Genomic DNA, 14,714 nt, shown 5'->3' with positions numbered 1-14,714 from the left:
TATGTTGTAGGCCAAAATTTCATTCACATGCATAACTAGCTAGATTTAGCCTAAATGAAGGCAGTCTTATTAACATGGAAACACAGTCTTATTAACATGGAAACACAGTCTTATTAACATAGAAACACAGATAATTGAACCATTAGTCATACCCTGTGAAACATTTATTTCCACAATTGTCCTACTTGCATAAGCCATTAGTGATTTAGGAAATTATAAGCATACCATAGTCCTTTATTAAATGTGAGATGGTGAGGTATATTTATATATGATATGCTCCTAAACAAAGTTAGTATTTACATCTACATTAATGTTGAATGCAAAAGGGGTCACATGTATAAAGCTCCAATCCTTCTAATAAGAAAAGCTTCAACACATGTAATCTATTTATGAACAATGGTCACATTCAAATTCTACCATGAATGGGTACTAGAATTGTTACTCACTAATAGTTAACTTCACACTAGATTACAACATGCATAAGAAAATTGGTCATTCCCACAATAGAGATAAATTCAACCATCATTATACCTGAGCTAAATGATTTAACGTCATAACAAGTAAGGATTAATATAGAAACACATACCATGCAAGTGAACCTCATCATATTAAAGGGAAACACCATTAAACTTATTAATACATAAGCATATCTAATTCACTCAAACATTCTTGTGGCAATAAACTTAAGAACTCTTCTCATAAACAAACCCGAACTGTAGCAAAGACTTAAGAAAATATTTTCATAACAAACTTGAACTATAATAGAGAGAGAGAGAGTAAGAATCATCATACAAAACATTACACGCATCTCACACCAACTAAAACCTCACTTGGAGGGAGGAGCACCACCACCCATCCATGAATCATCTTTGATTCCCCTCGAGCTAAAGATCTTGCCAATGATCAATTGCCCTCAACTAATCAATGCACTCATTTTTCAATACCCTCTTTCATGATTTAGTTACCATTAATGGCATCCTCGTTTTATGGATTCTTTCATTTGCCTAGGTATTTTTTGGAAAAGCTCGCCTTTATCTCCCACCAAGATTTTCCTCATAAAAGTTTTCATTTATCTCGGGCAAAGCTTTTATGTTTGATGGATCTTTATCTCCCATCCATCTCATAGATATCAAATCCATCCAAGCTTATCTAGAATCACATCTAGAAGCTTTATCATGAAAGATTCATGTCTATCCCATTCATCATGGGATTTGGCGAGCTTCTCCTCTCTCTTGGTGCTCTACCCTCCAAGTGATTTATTTTATTAATTTATTTAATAACATATTTTCTTTTCATATTACATATCACCTTGATTTCATGAGCTTAGGTTTACCAACATTTAAGAGAGAAGTGAGGATATCAAGCCTAGCTTTAACTTAGCTTAGGTTTACAATAATTTAGTACACAAGGGAGGGGTGTTACATACTCCCCCCCTAAATTTTACGTCGTCCTCGATGTATTACTCCATCATTTCCTCATTCACACGTAGGCGGTTTCTGAATCAAGAGCTCTCATGGCTTTTCCATGTGATGGAATTTTTTTCATGTACATTGGTCACAAGGAGTGTTCCACGTGCTTCTCCTTCCATAGCTACATCGCTGTCAAGGAGTGCTCTCCTTTCATAGTTTCGTGTAAGATTTTTTCAAACCATTTGTGAGAATTTATAGATGCAAAAGTTTAACTATGATAAATATCATGATCTGTTACTTCATATTATTAAAGTGGTTATTACTTATGTGTTATTTTATGTGAAGAATGCATGTTGTGTGGTTGCATTCTTTCAAGCCTTTGTGTTCTTGTGGAACACATGCTTCTTGCAGTTTCTATGCATACAATACATCATTTAGCATATTTTCCACATTAATATGCCTGCAAGGTCATAACACATTAGTTCACATAACAATATATATATTCATCATTTATATATTCATCGTAATTATAGGTATGCCAAACTACGATTAACCATGGTTACTTATACCAAACTTACTTCCCTTTTTCTGGGTAACCTCGACGTTCATTTACCTAGCGAGACATATATCCAATGACTCTATGCATACCTGTACATAAGGTATGTTATACACACTAATACACATTTCATTTTTCAACTTTGTAGCATATGTAGTCATACGGTCCCAAATGTACTCTTGTACATATTCCATCCGTGGTACAGCCTACAATACCATCCTCATGGTATCACGTGCATGACCTAAACTTTATCCATATATTTTTCCACAATATTGGTATCATACCAACATTCCTTTATCTTTAACTGTGTTTAATTTTCAAGGAAGTTTTATAGTCATGGTTCATCTATGTAATTAAGAAAGTTTTATGTCAAGTGTAAATCAATTCCAGATTTGATGTGGTTATAATATTAGTCACATAGTATTATATTCACGCATTTTTCATCCTAATCGTACCTTCTACTTAATCTTCTAAAGTAGACTATTAAGTCATAACTTTTGAAGTTTAGTATTCATGAGACCATTAATCCATCTCGTATGTTTTACTATTGTCCTTTATATGCCTTAACAACCTGTTGGCCATGCATAATTCAATGTAGTGATACATGAAATTTTTTACTACTTTCAATCATCCAGTTGTAAGTGTTTATGATCTCACGGTATTTACATGTTAGCTCATCCTTAACATTAAATCACCCTTTACCAAAAGATGATTTATCTACTTTATGAATTCTTGTTTGAATTATGCAACAGTTCCTTATGTTGTCGAGACTCCTTATCAATGCGATCCAATAAGAGAACCTCTCAAAATTTCTTGGTACAAATTATGATATCAAACTATTAAAATATATTGTTAAATATCATTTAATTGACCTAGTGGTCCTACTTCATCAATTACTATGGTTTTCACTCAATGATACTTATAGGTTCTATTATGCATATCCATTGAAAGATGCATATGTACTCGAAACCCATTAATCATACTTTCTTCCAAACGAAGAACAAATCACATTGTAAGTAGGTGCATTAATCAAATGATTAAAGTGAACAACAATTTGTTTAGGTTATATAGTTTTGCACTATAACATGTTCTCATCATCCTATCATTAACCATTTGATAAATACAATATTCTTAGAAGTCTATAATACTGCACACACATGTGCTTGCATGGAAAATACATATAACTCATTAACATTCATGGATATTAAGCATGTTCCTATCCAACATGTTTATTTTAATGACTACTTAACTAGACTATGGTAACAACATGTAAAACTATCCATGACAAGGCATAGGTATATATATATATATATATATATATATATATATATATATATATATATATATATATATATATATATATATATATATATATATATATATATATATAACAATTAAGCCCCGATACGACCATGGACTTCATCAATTATATAATCCTCTTTTCAGGTATTAGGTGAGATTTGTTTTTATTCACCATTCCTTATTTAAATCTCTTACCTAATATAGTTTTCCACACAGTTCCTCAACCGTACATTTTATGGTTTCCGTTAGAGGTTTTAAGAAAAAACTTTATAGTTTCTCTTCATCATTCATAATACCAATTTTGCCCAAGTTTTCTTTATGTACATCTAGTTTTTATCATGCATATATATGTATTTTACCTTCACCTCCGAAACCCTTGATCAGATCCAAACTGATGCTTTAGAATTAGAAACAAAACTGGTGGCTATAGGTAAAGCACCACAGGCACAACCTACCAAAGATAAGGGAAAGGCCAAAGTTGAATCCTCTCAAAGTCAAACATTAGAGGATATGAATAATGTGATTAAAAATTTGTCTAGTAAATTGATTAAACTGGAGTTGGAGAGTAATAATTCTAAGAGAGAAGAATAACAAAACAAAAACTTTAATCCTCAATATAGAAGAAAACCTCTATAAATTTTGTAAAAAGAGAGAAAAGACCAAGATCAGGTTCAAGCACCACTTTACTTAGAGGCGGATCCTTATGAAGTACCAAAGCATTCCAAGGATCATGATGATCATATTTCCACGTTTTATGTAGGAGATGAAGATGAACTAGGTGTTGAGGGAGAAGAATATGAAATAGATGCCATTTATAATGAGAATGAAATTGATGAATATTGGAAGCAATTTACTGATTTTACGGAGAGAGAATTACATAATAAATATGACTTGAGATCAAGGAAAAGATCTAGAATTCAAGAATATGAAGGTGAACAGCAAGTTCATGCTCCCCTACAAAAGGCGACTCCATAAGAACCACATCTTGAAAAATAATTAAATAAAGGAAAGCAACAACAGAATACAAATAGAAAAACTCAGATACTTCAAGGTGAGTCTTCTCAAGATAAAATTGATAAAATTCCTTTAGAAAAAATTGTTTCCATTCAACAAGAGATTTCAGTGATGAAGAGAAATGAAGATGAAACTCAAGAGAATACCAAATAGGTCCATGTCTTTAGTCTCACTAGAGAATTAGAAAATATCATGATTGAGGTGCCCCTCACAGAGTTGGTCAAAAAACCAGTTTATCAAAGAGAGATTGTTGAGTTTATCAACCTGTCTCAGAATGTGAATATAAATGACACTGTGAATATATAGGAAGATGAACGAGTAGTGGTTTTTGGTCCACATGTGGAGGAGGTAGATTCTTCAACACCTCCTTTCTACATCTCTTTATTGATTCATGATTTCCTCTTGCATAATTGTATGTTTGATTCAGGAGCTTCACACAACCTTATGCCACTATCAGTAATGAAACAATTAAACCTACAAGTTACTAAACCTTATAGAGACGTGTATTCTTTTGATTCCAATAAAGTCAAGTGTCTCGAGGTCATTAAAGATATGGTGGTGTCATCAGCCCACATCGTAGCTAGAAGCTTGGTAATGGATGTAGTGGTAGCAGATATCCCTTCTAGGTTTGGAATGTTGCTATCTAGGTCATGGGGGGCTAAATTGGAGAGAATTGTGAGTGACTACGAAAAGGTCTATAGGGAAATCACCTTTTGAGTTATTGTATGGAACTCAACCTCTTTTTCCTAGTCAGCTTGTGAAGCATGTGATTGTAACGATTCGAGAGGAAAAAGAAGAACCCAATGCTCTAATAAGAAGGATGCATAAGGTAGTGGAGTTGAGTGAGAGCAGAGATAAGGTCAGAGATAATTTGATTATGTTTCAATAAAAGATGAAGGGAATTTTTGAGAGAAAAGCCAAAGAAAGTGATTTTAAAACTCGAGACATGGTGTTAAGGTAGGATACTAGAAGAGAAGATAATGGCAAACATGGGAAGTTTGATCCTCTCTAGTATGACCCATTCAGGATTATAGAAGTAAGGACAAATAATACATTCTTCCTAGAGAATATTGATGGTGAAACTTTACAGCTATCTGTCAATGGCCAGTACCTCAAACACTATTTCCAATTCTAAAGCACAAGCATCCTGTCATTGTAGATACCAGAGAGAACTCATTGTACAAATTCTATAGAATTAAATTTGGCAAAGAAATATATGACCCCATGCTTGAGGTTAAGGCACTAATATTCGGTTTTTAGTGCTTCTATGGAAAAATCACTATCCCCAGGTGGAGTTAGATGTTGCAGAATCCATCACCATTTACATTTCATTTTTAATATTATCAAAAAATAAATATAAATCAAATATTTTGCTTTAAAAAATCGAAAGAGAATGTGAAAATCCAAAAGGAGTGATTTATTTTATATTATTAATGGCATTCAAATCCATATAAGGTAGGGCCCCGACCCATATATGAGATTTCGAGCGGTATCACCGGAAAGAAGAAAGCATGGGCTCAAGAAGTGGGTAAAGTGCTTTCTGGGGAACAACAAGCACGAGTTATAACTGAGGCTCAACCCCTACAGTTGACCATGACGTCAAGGTGTTTGACTGAGATAAATAGCTTGAGATTGTTGCGAGGGTTCAAGCTCCATGAACCTCCCATACACTACCTAGCCCTGCAGTGGGCCACCCCCATCACTTCACTCCATCTCATCTCCTCCACGTCATCTGACACCCTCATTCATTGCAGTCCACCTCATTCACCATACCCCATCACCTCATCTTCCACTCCATTAATTAGTTACATTAATTACTGGTTTTCCCTCTGTTGGATTATCATTTATATAAAATACATGCAAAACCCAATTGCATTAGTCTTTTGTTTTACTATTAAGCAACCATGCATCCAGTTCAGCAGTCTGAGTCAGCAACCGTCCCGGAAACTAGGTCGAGATTATATTTGAAGAGAAAACACTAGGTCGAGATATGGAAGAGGTCGTCATGAAAAATAAACAAAAATATTTAGACAGATCAATGTTTACAAAGAGGATGATAGATTTTATTAACTCTAAATCTGTTGTAGAATTGAAGGAACATTACATGCTTGACAAAGCATCATTTGCAATAGATTTTAACAAAATGATTGTCATAAATATCTACAGGAATACTACTAAGAAGAAGATAAATGAGATGAAGGAAGCAGTTTCAAAGTTTAACGTCCTGTTTGATGAAAGAGTTAGGGCTATACTTCCTTCTTGTTGAGATCTACAAGGAAACTTTCTTCCATGGAAAACATATGAGACTTTGATGGTTGAGGAAAAATGAAAAGTTGATAATACTCATGAAAAGGAAACATTATTGAAATGATCCACCATTGTGAACTATCTGAACAAAGATTTTAAGCTTCTATGGATGGTGAAGACTCTGTTTACAGACAAGCCTACTTATGGTAGGATTACAGCTTGTAGAATAGCACTTGAAAAGTTAGAGGAAGCACCAAAGTCAAATGTACCATTATGGAGAAACTGCAAGGAATGGATGATAAAGTAGGCCAAAGATGCATTAGCAATACCACCTACTCAAGCCACAGATTCAAAGAGTGAGCAGCAATCACCAATCATACTCTAATTTCTGTTACTTCTTGTTATCTTATTTTCTTGAGAAGGATGAGGTGTCTTTTACCCTCTAATTTAATATTTTGTAATGAATTTTTCTTTTGGCAGTTAGAAGGTAGTTAAGAAGTTTGATAGTTTTGGTAGTTACCAATTGTCCCATGATGTATAAAAAGAGGCAAAATTATAGAAAAAGGGTCCGAATTTTGAAGAACTTGGAGACTATGCTGTTGTATTCTTGATAAGTTGATGATTAATGAAAGAATCAAAAGTTTTCCACACAGTGTTGGGTATGATTTTGTAATTTCTTTTTTATGTGTCATCATGTTTCTTTATTTCTTTAAATATGGCAATAAAGTTGCAGGTCTTTGTTTACTTATGTGAATGAGGTTAAAATTCCTTAAAAGAGTGTTCCTATATTTAAAGTTCCTACCCCTATATTTCCTCTAAGTTATAGATAATAGTTCCTGTCGAACACAACATATTATCTTTAACTTCTCAAGGCATTTTTCACACAGCATCGCATGGCATTCTGATATTTTCATATCAGCTAAATATTTAGGGTTAAAAGTTAGGTCCTTCAAGCCCTTCACATGAGGATACATTGTACAAATAAGTGACATGCATAATAAAAATTAACGTCTTAAGCACAATTTCTACATAGCCAGGAAATTGGTTTATTTAGGGACAACAATAACAATATTTTTTTGTTTTCCCCCTTGCTTATTTTCCTTCTTCTTCTTTGTCTTGTTCTTCTTCTTCTTAGCTTCCTGGTTACTAGAATCCATATTTTCACTAGGCAGAGCGGAAGAGTGGGGTGAAGAAATAGGAGAAGAAGGCGAGGGGTTGACTTTAGGATGAACATGATGTTGATGTTGTTCAGGTGGAGGAGAACTCGGTTGAAAATAACTTTGGACACTCAGAATCACCAACGCTGAAAATAACCAAACTGGCAGACCAATGGTCAATCCAGGAAGGGACAACATTGCCATATGGGGAGCACCAACATTTCCAAAAGAAGGAAACAGAGTAGGATTTCCATTAGGGGGGTTTCCTTAGTTAGTAGACTTTGGAAATGTTGTCATTGGTATCAACCTAATATCTACTAAGGAGTATTTCCATAGGAAGGATGTTTTTCCACAGTCAATTGATTTATTTTAGAAATTAACAAAACAAAATAAAAGAGGGGTAAGCTAGGAAAAAGGATTTATCAAGTATCCATGAAATGAAATATACACCTTAGTCGAAACCAAGACTTAATGTACAGTGGCCAATCTCCCCAAATGTTGTGTTTGGTGTATCACATTTACAAGGAAACTAACTCGGTTTCCTGTGGCTAAAGGATAGAAACCTAGTGGGGTCTCCTAATATAGACTCGATGGTATGGGGAGAACACTGTGTTAGAGTTGTCTAATGCATAACCTTTCGATCAGAGTGTTCCCATTTACTTTCCATAGTGAAGTGCCTCCTATATACCCGAAAGTACTAGAGAACCTTCGATATAGTTCCATAGTGGAACGAGATTTCACCCCCGGGATACAATGTAGGAGGTTAATGACAACTACTATTTTTAAAAATGCCAGAACACGTCTCTAGCGTATACCTCTAGATATTTGTGTTAAGTGACAAATGATCCTTAGGTTAATTGAGGTAAATTTTAATTTTATCTTGGATTAAGTTTCAATTTGATGGCTCAATGATGTCCCCTATTCCTATAATGCCTCTAAATGATGAAAATGAAATATTTTCATTCAATGAAGGCTAAATTAATGAAGTAAGAGAGACAACCAAATAATGCTTCAAGAAAAAAAAATGCATCAACACAATTCTTTCCAATGCAAAATGTAAAAATGAAATATAATATTTCATTGCACTAATAAATGCAATGCCTTGATGTGATCCTATAGAAGCGAAAATCACTTTCCTTTCACTAATATGCAATATTGATTTTTCTTTCACTTTGATTCAACCAATGCAAACTAATGCAATGAGAAAAGGAAAATGAAATCAATGAAAATTAAAATGAAAATATCCTTCACTTTATGGTTTCGAATGCAATAAATGTCTCAAAAATAATTAAATGATGAAATCTTTCATTTTTTCCTTCTGAAACATAAAAATGAAAATATGCACTTTATTTTAGTTCAACCAAAGAAAACAATTTGTAATCTATGCTTGACAATGGGACTAAATCAATCTTCAAAGCATCAACGTGACTTGACACTAATGAAAACAACTTCACATCAATGGACCAAAAGAAACTTGAATGAGATATCCTGATTGCAAGAAGACTCTTGAATGGGAGAAATCAATCTCATAAAAGGAGACCAAACAATGAGTGGAGGGTGACCTATAAGCCCTAGAAACCCTAGAAATGAATCAAGCTTCAAACACACATTAACCATGTCAAGAGAGAATTGCAGTCATACAAGCATAAAAATGAAGACAAATACAATGTAGACACATTAGAAAATCATTGAGAGAGGGAAAAAGTACTGAAATTAAAAAACAAGAAATGACAACGCGACTGTAATTAAAAAACAACGATGACAACATGACTATTAAGGCTAAACCCATGATGAGCAAGAAGAATAGGAAAAAATAAAAAATCTTCAAGACCAAAACCAACTAACTGTACTCAGGCAATAACCAGTGGGTGCAAGTAGCTACAGAGAAGCAAACAAGCCAAGAAACTGATGGTTGGTCAAACTCATCATAGAATCTAATTGAAGTAAAGGATAGAAAGGGTCATAGCTTCCCCAGTTGATTCATCACTTTGTTTTCTAGGCAATCCTCTATGAGGATAGAGATGATCCCTATAGCCCAATGAGTGGGACTAACAACCTACATGACAATCTACTAGACACTTTCCTTAGTTACAATCGAAATAGGAGAAGAGGAAGATGGCCTACCTCATTCTGATGCTATAATGTTCTCCTTTGTTGAAGACCTTGAATCACTTGCACTACAGGCTCAGTCCTACTACTCACAACATTTGAATTCCTACACAATAGATCAAGACAAAATAAAGCATACAAGTACAAATTTAATAATCGAAAGTAACCTACTTAACAGATCAAGGAGGATAGTGCAATGGGCTGCAAAATATACCTATTTATGGGAGCAATCATCACCACCCTGATTAAGGTTTTGATCACCCTCTCAGAAACTTAGCCATTGATGTGAAGTTCATTCATGGCGTTGGTGGCCTCTCTGACATTCCAAGGCATATCGGATGGTGTGCTTTCCCATGGATAGAAACCTACATGTTCTTCTATGTTTGTCTATTCATTTTGTTCTTCTTCTTGACTACTTCTCTCATGTAGGACTAACAGGAACGAACTATTTATTTTTAGTCATATCCACTTGATCTTCAACCTTTGCATGATTTTTTTGTATAGTGGGGCTCTATCCAAGGCACTCCTTGCTCTTTTTGGCGAATGATACTCTATGATTTGCAAGCTGTGAGGCGGGGCATGCAACATTCTTTGGCAAGCTTACAAACTTTCTATCCCCAGCATCCTGAAGATATCATCAAAATGGAGGATAGTTTTTACATAGGTTTCAATATATGAAGGTGTCAATTTAGGATCAGTGGAGATGAGGTTGTGGTTACTAATGATAACCTTGAGGCTCCCTCTCTTCTTTTTTCATCACCCTATTTACTTCTTTAACTCTTTTTTCCTCATGGGTCAACCAAGAGGTTAATAGATCTGAGAATGGAGTAGGTATCTTCTTCCACTTCTTCACAATCAATCAAAATAAAAATAAGATTGTTTTGATGCTTTGCAAGGTAAAATGGATCTTGATACGAAACACATTTTTCCAATGTCTCTTCAAGTCATGAGTTATGTTGAAAAATCAGAAAGGAAGCAAATATTTTCTTGTTCTTCATAATTACTTGGGATGTTTCTTATTATTACGATTATTTATATCTTCTTTTTTTGGTTCATCATGCAATTAACAAAAGTATCAACACATAAAACAATAGACACCAGATGTCGAAAGATGCCATGGAAAAACCCCCCTTGAGGGGAAAACCCAGTCAAGATAATTCTTCCTTTCAATAATATTATTTGAGAATCTTCACCATAGGCCAAGACTAGGACTTCCCTCTACACCAAGTCAGCCTTTAAGAATTTCAACCTCTACTAGCAATTTTAACTATGCAGCAACTTACAACAACTAATAGCTTCTTGCAAGAGTGAAAATTATAAGACTTCAATCTCCCAATCCAAGAAACGAAACAAATAGAGAGGGAGACACCAAAATTATGATTTTTATTTTCTCCTTAGACATTCCCAAATTCGCATTCCTTTCAGCTTCCCAACAACACACTTTGCACCTTTTCCTAGTTACAAGAGAAATTCACACTTTTTCCCAGCAACAAGTGATTTTCAGACCTCTTCTGGGCTACAAGAGAACTCAAACTTGATGAGAGAATGATGATCCAAATGAATTCGATGAGCTTCCTTTTATAGGCTTCTTTTTGGGTCAAATAGGGTATTTAGGCCAACTTGATCTTCTCCTAGGCTAACATGGTGTGAAGGTTACATAATTCATATTTGAATCAATACTTAACCTTTTTACACCATTCAAAAGCCTAAGAAGGGTCTCCTTAAATGTACAATAACTCTATAGTCTCAGAATAAATCCTAGATGTCCTCAATGGGGATTTTTACCTAAAACATGGTGACCCAAGCATGAAACCAATGATTTAATAAGTCACAATAATTATAATAATATTTCTTTTCTGTATTCTTTTGAGAGGTACATTACATAATGACTTAAGTACATTATTGAATACCAAACATTGTTACATTTTTTAACACTCCCTCTTAACTAGGAAGGTATTCATAATGTACAAATACAATGGAATATCTCAAAATATATGAACCATGAAGAACTTTAGGCACCGCAATGCCATGCATTAGATTTCTGACTAGGGAAATCTATCCAAACAGTCACTGAACAGTTTAGCCACCACAACTCCATGGACTAGATTCCTAACCAAGGCAATCTATCCATGTGGGACTCAGATGGACTGAATCTTTCATCCCCTTTAATTAACCTCAGGCTTACTTGCTAACCATAAACACAAAAATCTAGGTGCGTATCCAAAATAGAGCTCAATAATCAACACCATATTTCCAACTTCGGGACTCAGACATCAATACAAAGTGTGATCTAGATGTCTTCCCATGCAATTCTTCACTCAGAAAGCCTCAATAACCCTTGATACAGTAGATAAAGAATGAAAAATCTCCCTCAGTCAAACTTATTGGTAACCAAAATGCTATCAAAACCTTCAAGAGATTCACCTGTACAAACACAACCCTAATCAATAATATATTTTCACATGTACATAATCAAATACAAACCTCCTGGGTATTCCAGACAACTTGATGTTGCTTCTCAAATTTTCGTAGTAGGACTATCAACTGAATATTTGATAGAATATTCCTCAATCATACACTTTTCCTTCCTACTTTCCATGCAAAAACATATCCTATGAAATTCATTCTTCAATTCATACCAAGCTATTCCCTCCCTCTCAACGAGAAAGCATCTCTTCATCGAGACTCCCTCTTAATCTTAGGAATATATTTTCTATTCCTGCTTCCTCGGGGAGATCAAATTATTCTTTTTCTACATTGGAGAACCTTTTGTGGCTTTCAGCTATTTCATTATAGTTATCATCTACCTCATCATTCTTATTACATCAACGAGCATCTTCACCAATTTGAATATTGTGTACCTGCACAACTTAAATAACAAGTACAACCAAATCTATAGAAGCATTGTGTTAGCCATATAAAAACCACATAACCATTTCAACTTTATACATATCAGATACCAAAACATAATTACAAACAAGCGACATATACTCTTCAACATCTTGCTAAGGACTTTAGTCACACACTCTAGACTACCTCAGAATACTTCTCATTCCATTTGTGGTTTCAATGTTTCTTCCAAAGGCATGACATACCTTCTTCAACATATAGAAAATCCTAAAAATAATTCACACAAATATAGATTTATAAAGCATGTAACAAATTTTCAAAACACATATGTTAGACTTCTCACTAGTGATTCATACAAAACTTAGATATCATACAAAAGAATCAATCACAACTTATTCATTAACCTTACAAGCTTCTACTAGGGTTAGTTCAAACCGATATATTTTTAATAAACCATCAATAAATCACTCACTAACATGACCAACTAACACTAGGGTTAGTGGATAACCCTATATTTTCGATCAATCGTCAATCACAACTAAAACTCAAACTGAAACAATCTTTCAAAAATCTCAAAATATCATATAGTCAACATTCATCAAAGATTCATAGAATTCCAATTTCACAAATTCAACAATCTTACACAAATCTCAAATTATCATATTTGAGAGATTTTACTTTGACTCAGTTTTAACTCCAAAACCCTAGAATTCCACAATCTCAACAATCATTAAATACATAGATCTAAGATTGTTGCATTTCACACCGGATAATGTCACTACGAGGATTTAAATGCAAAACCCTAGATTTTCATTTTCAGCAATCATCTAATAGACTTCAGATTGTTATGTCACACACACTAGACAATTTTAACTTCATTAGGGTTTAGTTATAACACCCTAGGTTTCCAAGTATTAGCATCATAGAATGTGAGACAAGGACTTCCATTAAATCCTAAAACTTATGATCATTAATGACTAGGTCAACACACATCTAGGAATTCATATAATTGTATCATATGTCCAACAATATATCTAACCTAGACCAATCTAGGGTTTCAATCAAAAGGAAACATCTATACATGGCCATATTTCATCATCATGCAAATACATTTCATATCATGTGTTAGTCAAAACCAACTACACAAATATCAATAAGAGTTAGACAGACAACCAACTAGATTACACTAGGTTTTGATCACATAAACACACACATATCAAGGAAAAAAATTCTAAGACAGTATAAGGGTATTGCTCGCACATTCCACCAAACCCCAATGGGTTAGGGTTCCAATGTAGAAACATAACAAAGACAACACTACCAAAACTTCAAGTTTTCTGGGACATTATATCTTATCACTCAACCCTAACAAGTTAGGATTTCTCGATCATACCAAAATCTCAAATATGACCTCATCAATAAAAATTCAACTATCATTTCATAATATCCTTAAGTAGTTTAGGGTTTCAGACATTCACATTACCATACCCTTCGGTTAGGGTTTTCGAGAACCTTTCTAGGGTTCTACATAGTCAATCAATAATATGAATGGGTTGGGTAGATTTATCAAGAGATGAATCACCCAAACCAGAATCACTAAGATTCAATACATCGTGTCATAGAAAATTTAGTAATAGGTCATGAAACTAAAAATACATTCAATCAAGGTATTCAAAGAATACCATTGTTTCTTGACTAACCTTGCCTTGAAAGATCCTCCTTCTTTCGAATGTTTTCCTAATCAAGACAACATAGGGATAAATGTGATTATTTTTTTAATATAACCAAAACTAAATGAGTATATGAACCCAAGGATGAAAATACATGAAATACTTATCTTTGGGAGTGGTTGTGGGCTCCCTCCAAAGGTTGAGGAAAACCTACAAACTTAAAACAATACAAAAATGTATTTTTCAAAATATGTTAAAAACATGGAAATTATAAAACATATAGAAAAATATATGTAAAGCTAAAACCAAGAGATGTAATAAAGTAAGTCATTAATGTCAGTTTATTTGAGCTTGACTTTCTTTGAGTCTCCTTCCACAGCAAGGTTGCCTTGATATCTTC

This window comes from Pinus tabuliformis, chromosome 7, assembly GCF_031772625.1.
Source record: "Pinus tabuliformis cultivar Carrire ecotype Pingquan chromosome 7, CPIR1, whole genome shotgun sequence".
Taxonomy (NCBI): Eukaryota; Viridiplantae; Streptophyta; class Pinopsida; order Pinales; family Pinaceae; genus Pinus; species Pinus tabuliformis.
Note: the sequence above shows the minus strand (reverse complement) of the source record.